The 10,517-nt window shown below is 40.1% G+C and overlaps 1 pseudogene; it reads right to left on the minus strand.

Moving 5' to 3' along the window:
- Window positions 1-9,221: 9,221 nt before the first annotated feature.
- On the minus strand, window positions 9,222-9,688 carry LOC105740570 (annotated as a pseudogene).
- Between the last annotated feature and the right edge of the window lie 829 nt (window positions 9,689-10,517).

The raw sequence follows: 10,517 nt of genomic DNA on the forward strand, positions 1-10,517 counted from the left end.
GATGGAGTCATACATGATAATTTATAAATGATTGTCAGTTTCTTGGCTACATATGGGTGTTGGTAATTCAGATGTGTTGGGCGTTCAGGCAAAATGTATTAAGTGAATTATATGGTGTTCACAGTGATTGCTAGATGTTCATGTGACTTGAATTAGATGTTATTTGAGCCTCACCGAGCTACAGTTTTGACTCTTTTATTTATTTATTTATCTTTTTACAATTTTTACAATCTTCCTGTCAAGGCAGTAACTCTTTTATACTTAATTGTTCTTAGGTATATGTAATTACCGGGAAAACTATGCATCGTACCTAAATAAGTGTTAAGCCATTTAAAGGGCTGACGTGATGTGATGTAAACAATAGTATTCTACGTAATAGTTTTAGGACTACATCAAATAATTTTTTTTTTTTTCTTGAGACGTGTCTCACTCTGTTGCCCAGGCTGGAGTGGAGTGGTATGATCATGAGTCTCTGCAGCCTTGACCTCTCAGGCTCAAGCAGTCTGCCCACCTCAGCCTCCTTAGTAGCTGGGTCTACAGGCATGCACCACTATGCCCAGCTAATTTTCTATTTTTTATGGACAGGGTTTTCCTGCAGTGCCCAGACTGGTTTCAAACTCCTGGGCTCAAACGATCCTCCCACCTTGGCATCCCAAAGTGTTGGGATTACAGGCATGAGCCATCACCCCTGGCCATTTTAGTTTTAATAATTTTTATATTTTTCTAATTTAAAAGATTTACTAAAATCTCTTACAGCTATTATTTATGAGTATAGTATTCATTGTTGTTATTATGATTATTTTGTATGTGTTTAATCTCATTTTCAATATAAGCTCCTGGAAATTTGAGATTTTGTCTCTTTTATTCACCACTGTATTCTCAGTACTTGACCTTGCCTGGCATGAAACAGATATTGAATAAATATTTGTTAAATGAATGAATGAATGAACATACTAATACCATATTCAACAATCTCCAAGTGTCACGGTTTTCACCATCTAACAAATAAAATAGCTTGTATAGAGCAGACTCACAGTCAACCTGCCATAAAAGGAAATGTCAATGAAAAATAAACCTTTGTATGTGTAGCTGCTAAGATTTTGGGGCTTTTGTTACTGTAGCATAACCTAGCGAAAGCTCAGCGAGACAGCCTATAGAATATACGTGTACAGATAGACTAGATAGACCAGTAGATGCGATTCCAAAGAAGCATTAACTACACCCACACACTCTTAATTCCCTAACAGAAAGAATCAAATTCTTGTTCAGTAAGATCTGCCTCAAATATTCCTTACTTTGTGAAGGGCCCATTTTTCTTTCTCTATACTTTGTCTCTGTGTCTCTCTTTTCCAAGTCTCTCATTCCACCTAACGAGAAACACCCACAGGTGTGGAGGGGCAACCCATCCCTTCACTGAACCATTTTTATTCTTTCAGAAATGTGATTGATAACAGTAAAGCCACACTCCTCACGTGCCTGAAATACCCCTCATTGTCTTCTTCAGGTGTCAAGGGCTCTGGAACAGCCACATAAAGGTGAGGGTAATATTTTTACTGTAGTTCTTTCATTGATTGATTGATTGATTTTTTTCTCTTAGACGGGTTAGCATATATGTATCTGAAATTGAAATTCAAGAAGAGAGACAGGCACCTGTACTAGTTTTCTCTTGCTGCCTATTATCACATTACCACAAACCAGTGGTTTGAAACCACAGAAGTCTGGAATGAAGTGGCTGGTTCTCTGGTCAGAGTCATGTGAGGCTAAAATCCAGGAATGGGCTGGCTGTGTTTTTTTCCTAGAGCTCAAGCTATTTTTCCAGGTTCACTACAGACATTGAAAGACTTCCTATTCTTGTTTGTGGGGGACTGAGGGCCCTTTTTCTGTGCTGGCTGTCAGCGGGGAGACACTCTGACTCCAGAGGCCACCTGCTTTCCTCCTTACTTGTCTGTTCCGTCTTTCAACCAATAACAACTCATGGAGTCCTGCTCAAGCTCCCACCTTCTCTGACTTCATCTTCTCCAACCAGCCACACAAAGCTCTGTCATGTATGGAGTGATGTGATTAGATCCAGTTCATGCGGTCACCTCACCATCTTAAAGTCATATAACTGGCATATAACATAATCACAGGAATGGTGTCTCATCACCTTAACAGGCTTTAGAGACAAGGGTGTGGCATGTTTGGGGATCATTTCAGAAATTCCGTCTACCACAGTAGGACACTCACATTCCCCCATCTGCAAAATGCATTCACCCTCTCCCCTAAGGTTTCCAAATTTCATGTCATTAAAGCATTAGTTCAACATGAAAAATGTCATGTAGACCACATCAGATCAAAAGTTTAAAATCCCATCTAAAACATCCACACCAGGTGTGAATGAGGCTTCTGAGGGTGTTCATTAAGTATAGATCCTTGACATAATTCCCTTACCTCCGTCGACCTGTGAAACTGAACAAACAGTTTATCTGCCCCTAATGTGAAATGATGGGACAGACATAGAATAACAACTACAGTGATTCTAGTTCAAAATGAGGCAACATGGAGGGGATAAAGAAGTCACTAACCCAAAATAGTTTGGAAATGGAGCTGGGCAAAATCCAGCAGGAGTTTCTTAGTTAGGATCCACAGCCTGGGACTGACCCTGTGTCCTGTGGGTCTTTGCCTCTGGGCTCTCTGCTCTGCATTTCTTGAAACCATTATTATTTGTCATTTTTCTCACGCTCTTTTGCGTATGGCTCCTACTGCACTCAAAATGTTTTTGAGATTCATCCATGTTGTTTTGTGTGTCAACAGTTTGTTCCTTTAGCCATTCCATGGAATGAATGTATCACAGTTTATTGATCCATCTTGTATTGACAGATACTTGAATGTTTCCAGTTTTTCCTATTATGAATAAAGCTGCTATGAACATTCTTGTATAAATCATTTTCTGGACATGTTTTAATTTCTGTTGGTTAAATGCTTAGGAATTACTGAGTCATAGACTAGGTAGCTGTTTAGTTCTGTAAGAATATGCCAGACATTTTTTCCCAAAGTGTTTATACTATTGTACATTCCAACCATTAATATATGAAGGTGAGAAAGCTTTTGCTACTTCCAAAGAGGCCTCTGTATATCCATGTGATTTTTTCTAACTGGAGATAGGCTGATGACTTCAGGGACATGAGCATGGGCTACCCGTAATCACCACCACCATGAAGTTGGGATTCAGGAAGGAGGTTAATCATATAAAGAATCCTGTGACCAGTATGAGCTTCTGTCAAGCCACACAGGGCACTCAAGTGAACAAGACATGGGGGTCCTGGGGTCATGGTAAGAAAGTGTCTCTTTGGTAAAACCTTTTCCTTTGGGAGGTAAATAAATTATTTGTTCCTTCTTGGTAGCCTTTGAAGATAAGGATGGTCAAACAAAATAATATACCTGGAGAAACTCAGATCTTGCTAAGATTTACTAGTTGGGAATCCAAAGTTAATGCCAAGAAGCAGCTGCCAGTTGGGATCAAATGTGAGCCTGTGGATCAAGGTGCGTACTCGAACACAGAGAGCTTTTTGAAAGAGGCTACCAGTAGTTTTTCCAGGGCAGAGATGGGTCCTTTATTTTTCTCTCTAATCTAGCCCATAGTCTTAGCTGAGAAGTTTCCTTCATATCACTTTAAATGATGATGTCCCTTGTTCAACAATTTTCTAAACATTCTTTAGATAAGAATTTTATGGGCATTCTTTATTGTATCAGGCTTAAATTTAATGCATCATAAGGTTTTATTGCAAAATATTGCCTTGTTTCCTTTTTAAGATGATACAATTTATAATATGCAAGTTTGCTGTCTGTCCCCTCCCTTTATGTACATAGAAAATGAGCAAACATGTGGCCATGAAACAGATGGTCATAGAATTGGTTCAGTGGTTGTGAGTGCAGCAACCCAAGAGTGTCTTGTCTGAAATACCACCAGGAATGACTGGACACAGTAGACAAAGGTTTTTCAACTGGACGCCTTAGGATACATGCTTCCAAAAACAAAGTAGCCAAAAAGAAACCAGAATCACAGAATATCAGAGCCAGAGGAACATTTGGAGGTAATTCAGTACCTCCTCCTTTTCAACCTACAGGGGAGATAGTGGAACAGAAGCAGGGATGGGTCTGCCTTCTGTGCCCACAATTCATTGGAGATTGTTGTGGTGAAGAATTTCTTCTGTGATGAAGGAGAAATACACCCCCGTCAGCTTAAATTCAGGCAGGTTTATTGAAAGATGAAGAAGCATCTTGCAGAAGCAAAGCGTGGCTGAGGCTTGTGGGCTCTGTCTGGACAAATGAGCAGCCGACAGTGGCTGATGCTGCCCCTGACTCTGGGGCCGTGTGGTCTGTGGTTCCCTGTGAGCATCTCTTCTATTCTCTTGCATCTTCCCTCAGCCTGACAGTCTCTGTATACTCTTCAACACATAATTGAGCGAGGCTGTGCCAGCCCCAATGCCACATAGCACTTTATGTCAAATTAGAAAGGCGTGAAATAAACTGGCCCGTTATAATACAGCTGTTGGAACAACAGTTGAAAATAACAATATCTTGACTCCTGGTTGAGTGCTTTATGCTGAGCTTTCTTTTCTGAATATGAGCACAGACTTGGGGATATTGGTGTCACCTAGTGTTATTAGCTAGTATTCTCCTTTTGTTTCCCCATAACATCCCCTCCTCCTTCCCACAGATCCACTCCACTCATTTCCATCCTGTCTTATGCCACTTGGGGCTTGTCTCTTCTAGAATGCATCCCTGGCTCCCCTGTGTGCACACTTCTAGTTAGGTTTAGCAATGGGGGCACCTGATGGAGCCTGGAAGTGAGAGGAAGGTGAGGTCAGTATTTCTTCCCTCTCCTTCCCTGCTCTGGCACTGAGTATCTGGCAATAGCTGCATCTGTCTATTACCTCAGTGGCCACTCTTCCACAGCCCCAATTCTCAGTGGTCCCATAGCATTATTTACCTTTGTTCTTTTGGCTCCCACCAAAGAAGATCCAGAGGCATTCTCCTCACCAAGGCGTTAAGAAATGCATGGGTGAGGGGAACAGCGGCATGCGTGTAAAGGTCCTGTGGCGCCTCTCCTCTGCAGGCTGGAGGTCATGGCAGGAGATGCTGCATGGATTTGCCCTCCCTGCTGTCAGAACAACAGGGTTCTGGAAGAGTAGAGACAGGCCGTGGGACTGGCCATCTAGAGACAAGGCGGGAGGGATTTCCTTGAGAGGCAGGGACATGTGGTGAGGTGTCTGGGAATGTAATGGATGGGAAATCTACTGAGAAGGTCAACTTATGTAATAATTAGAAAAGCTCTAGTTCTGAGGACAGAGACCTGATGGAGTCACCATAGTGGGAGTTTATGACCTGGCATCCAGTTCAGATACCTGGAGCTTCTTGACTGAGGGGAGATTGGATCCCTTGGGGAAGAGTGAAGCCTTCAATGCTGCCACAAGTGTGATCCGCCTACCTCAGCCACCCAAAGTGCTGGGATTACAGGCGTGAGCCACCACGCCCGGCCTCTTTTTTATATTTAAAAAATATCATTTTATATATTATCAGGGCAAAAGAGAAAAACCGTATGATTACCTTGTCATACACAGTAAAAGCATTTGGCAAAATTGAAAACTTTTTTCATGATTTATAAAAAAAAAAACCCAGAAAACGTTCAGCATGATAAGAACAGAAGGCAACACTTCCAACCCCTTAAGGGCAGATTTGAAAAACCCACAGGTAACATTATATTAAATGGCATAAGATTGAATGCTTTTCTATTAAATCAGAGAAAAAAGTAGAATACCTGTTGTTACTCTTTTAATTCAGCATTATACTAGAGCTCTAAATCAATGCAATAAAGTAAGAAAAATAAAGTATTGAAAAGATTGAAAAGAAAGAATTGAAGCTGTCTTTATTCACAGATAATGACTGTGTATGGTAACAATCCTAGAAATCTACACAAATCTACCAGAACTAATCAGTGAGTGGTAGTGTTGCAGAATGTAAGCTCTCAACATAAGTGGTCTTTTGTATTTCTGTATATTAGCAATGAGCATTTGGAAAATGAAATAAGAATATAATTTCATTTAAAGTAACATCTAAATACATGTTGTGCTTATAAATAAATTCAACAGACTGGGCACCATGGCTCACACCTGTAATCTCAGCACTTTGGGAGGCCGAGGTGGGCAGATCATGAGGTCAGGAGATTGAGACCATCATGCCTAACACAGTGAAACCCCGTCTCTACTAAAAATACAAAAAAATTAGCTGGGTGTGGTGGCATGTGCCTGTAGTCCCAGGTACCTGGGAGGCTGAGGCAGGAGGATCACTTGAACCTGGGAGGCAGAGGTTACAGTGAGCTGAGATCGCATCACTGCACTCCAGCCTGGGTCACAGAGCAAGACTCTGTCTCAAAAAAAAAAAGGAAAGTCAACAAAATTTATGTAAGGCCAGTAAACCAAAAACTACAAAAAATTGCTTTGAGAAATTATGAAAGAACTAGATTAGTGGGAAGATAAACCTTGTCATGGATCAGAAGAGTTGTTATGTTTAAAAAGTCAGTTCTTCAAATTGATCTCCAGATCCAATGCAATTCTAATAAAAATTCCAACCGGCATTTTGGTAGAAATTTACAAGCTGATTCTACCATTTATATGGTAATGTCAATGACCAAGAATAATCAAAGAGCAATATTATAAAAGAATAATGGTGAATGAATTCACTACCTATTTCCAGAATTACTCTACAGCTATGAAAATCAAGATCATGTGTTTTGGTGAAAAAAAAAAATAGAATATATATCAGTGGAAGAGAAGACAGAATCCAGAAATAGATACTCGCATATATGTCTAATGATTCTTAGGACATATATATATGTATACACACCCCCACACACACAAACATATACATGTATGTGTGTGTGTATATATGTGTGTGTGTATATATATATGTATATATATTCACCGTTTTGAAGATTGTCATCTCCAAATAGGGAACATACACACACACACACATATATATATAAATACTGCAGTCTGATAAGATAAACAGCACAATGAAACAATTTCTCAAAAGACTTGAATAGATACTTCAGAAAAGAAATACATGAATGTCAATTAGCATAGGAAAAGATGCTCCACTGTTTGGTCATCAGGGAGATCAGTGCAACAATGAGATACCAGTACATATCCATGAATGGCTAAAATTAAAAAGGCTGAAAATAGCACATGTTGGTGAGGATATAAAGCACTTGGAAGTCTTATACTTGTAGGAATGAAAAATGGTACAGCTCCTTTGAAAATCTAACAGTTTCTTAAAGGTTAAACATACACAAATCAGATAGACAGTCATTCCGTTCCTAGGAATTTACAGACTATGGCTGCACAATAATCTGTATGTGTGTTTCCAGACCAAACTGAGGGGCGGGCTGCTATTTCTCGTGGCTCAGTAACGAACGCAGATGAACTCGGGAGGAAGAGAGTTTTTACTTCTGCAACTGGTTACAGGGAAATGGCCTGGAAATTATCACCAGACCAACTCAAAATTACAAAGTTTTCCTGAGCTTATGTACCTTCTAAGCTGTATGTGTATGTGGAAGTGTGCATTCATCTAAATACATAAGTGATTAACTTCTTTTAATCTATAACTAAGTCTGAGTCCTGAAGACCTTCCTCTGGAACCTGTAAATTCACTTAATCTAAAGGGGTCTAGGTGCTGGGGCCCTTATCTTGTCTCCTGCTAAATCATAGAGGTTTGGGGAGTTCCTTCAGACCTGCAATAAACTTGTTTGTGGAGGCCTGGGGAGTTTCTTCAGACCCCCAATAAAACTCGTAATACTAAATTAATCCTGTTAAGAATGCCTTCGTTATTTCATCATGCTTTAAGGCCCAGGAAAAGCCTAGGCAAAACTCTTGGTGGGCTTTTGTTACATTCCAGCCTTTGTATAAGGCACTGGCTTCTTCTTTTTTTTTTTTTTTTCCTCTTATATTTAACTGAGCCACTCAGTCGTTCCTGAAACAGTTGTTAGGGAGGCCTGTGTTAGTGAGACCTGGCCTGCCATGTATGGATGCTCATGATAGTTTCTTCATAATAGCCCAAACGTGGAATGATAGAAATGATAGAAAAGTACAAACATACATGGTATAGCCACACGAAGGAATACTAGTCAGCAATTACAAGGCATTACGGATGGATTTTAAAATTACGTTGATGCATGAAGGAAGGCAGACACAAAAGAACACAGGTTGATCATTTCATTTATAGAAAATGGTTAAAAAGCAAACGGACCTGAAGTGACAGTGGCTCCTTGGGGCTGAGGTTGAAAGACTGATGAACTGCAAAGGGGCACAAGAAACTTTGGGGCATAGGGAATTTCTATCTTGGTTGTGGCAGTAGTTCGTTAGTGTATACACTTGTAAGCATGCATTGAATTGCACATTTTAAAGTGGTGCAGTCTGTTGTACTGAAATTATACCTTTATATAAAGTTGATTTCATCATCTTAATTTCTCCATACTAGTAATTAGCAGCTAGAAAATGAAATTCAATAAAACATAATAGAGTTTAATAGCCAGAATCATTACATGCTTAACAATACATGCAATGAAGCAGGTACAAGGCCCCTAAAAGCAATTGTTGAGAAAAATTAAAGAAGACTAAATAAATATATATCATGTTCATTGATTGGAAGACTCAATTTTATTAGCATATTACATCAACACAATTCTGATTAATATTTCTAGTAGGAGATTTAGAGAAATTTAAAAGCTAATTTCAAAATGTATTTGAAAATCCAAGAACCTAGAATAAGCAAGTCGGTCTTGAAGAAGCAATAAGTTGGAGGACTTACTCTGCTAGATTTCAAAGCTGATTTTAAAGCTACAGTAATTCAAAAACGTAGTAATGGTGTAAGTATTCATAAATATATCAAAGTAAAATAATACAGATTCAAACAATATGCCCATATATGTACAGTTATTATTTTTTTTAGTAGAATCTTTTTTATTCATAAAAAATCCCTCAAAACAAAAGTTTTCCAACCACACACAGGAGGGGTATGGGTAGGGGAAGGTGTCTGTCAGTATATCCCTGGTCCCCAGCCCATGTGGCTTTGGCAGCAATAAGGTGTGTGGGGTAATGGCCCCTGAAATTAAAATGGTGTGTGTATAAGAAGGAAATGGGGGCAAAGCTGTGGGGAGCGTGGAGGGGAAGGAACAAAGGAGGTCAGTACTGGGAACGCTGAAGGTGGGAGGCCATTTCATAACATTGCTTGTTGATGAAACTGCCGTGGACACCTTCTTTGCCCATCAGCAGGCCTAGCGTCTTGGCAGTCATGGTGACAATGACGTTGAGGTGGGGGCTCCACCGATGTCTTCATATGAAGATCCACGGTCAATTCCCCATCCTGTAGCAGTGAGTCTGGGACCACAGTATATTTCTGGCCCCCAGTGTCAGCCCATTCACAAAAAAGCTTGACCAGTCTTTGCCAACCAGGACACCAACCTCAGCTGGCATGATGTTGATGAAGGTTTTCCCTGGGACGGCGGCCCAGATGGAGGGCGAGTCCTTGTTGCGCACAATGGCCGCGTCCTAACAGTTCTCATTCGCTACGAGGCTGTAGATGGAGGCGTCCACTTGGCCGTTGCTTGCTGCAGGGGCTCCTCTGGTCGCTGCTGCTGAGGCCGCCTGGGCTGGCGGGCGGGGAGGGGAGAGCTCGATGCAGGCGCTGTCCTCCTCGCCCCGGCTCTGCTAGCTGTGCCGCAGCCCTTGCACTGCCACTTAAAAAAAAGAAAAAAAAAAAAATATATATATATATTATACATTATACTTTAAGTTCTAGGTACGTATGCACAACGTGCAGGTTTGTTACATAGGTGTACATGTGCCATGTTGGTTTGCTGCACCCATTAACTCGTCATTTACATTAGGTATGTATCCTAATGCTATCCCTCCCCCAGCCCTCACCCCATGACAGGCCCTGGTGTGTGATGTTGCCTGCCCTGTGTCCAAGTGTTCTCATTGTTCAATTCCCACCCATGAGTGAGAACATGCTCGCATCGCCACTTCTAAATGTTTTAGAAACAAAGACACCAATGCCCCTCATTGGGGAAATGAAAGACTTTTAAATAAAACGATTTTGAGTGAAATAATATTTGTCATTTTAAAAAGTTAACCACTGTCCATCATATATTGAAATTAAGATGTGAAAGTTAAAATTGGAAACCTTGTAAAGGAAAAATAGGAAATAGTTTCATGAACTTGACATAGGAAAATATTTCTTAGACTAGATACTGTAGCACTCACCACAATAAGAAATCAAGCGAATTGCACTTCATTTTTTAACAGCTTCTGCTTATTATGTTGTTGTTTAACAACTTAAACGCTATCTGTAGACCAGGAATAATTATTTGCTATATAATATAGCAAAAAGTATGTATATATAAATGGACTCATTCAAAATATATAAAGAACTCCTATAGATTACAAAGAAAATCACAAACAGCCCAGTATATCAATGAT

Source organism: Nomascus leucogenys, unplaced genomic scaffold (genome assembly GCF_006542625.1).
Source record: "Nomascus leucogenys isolate Asia unplaced genomic scaffold, Asia_NLE_v1 000301F_10519_qpd_obj, whole genome shotgun sequence".
Lineage (NCBI taxonomy): Eukaryota > Metazoa > Chordata > Mammalia > Primates > Hylobatidae > Nomascus > Nomascus leucogenys.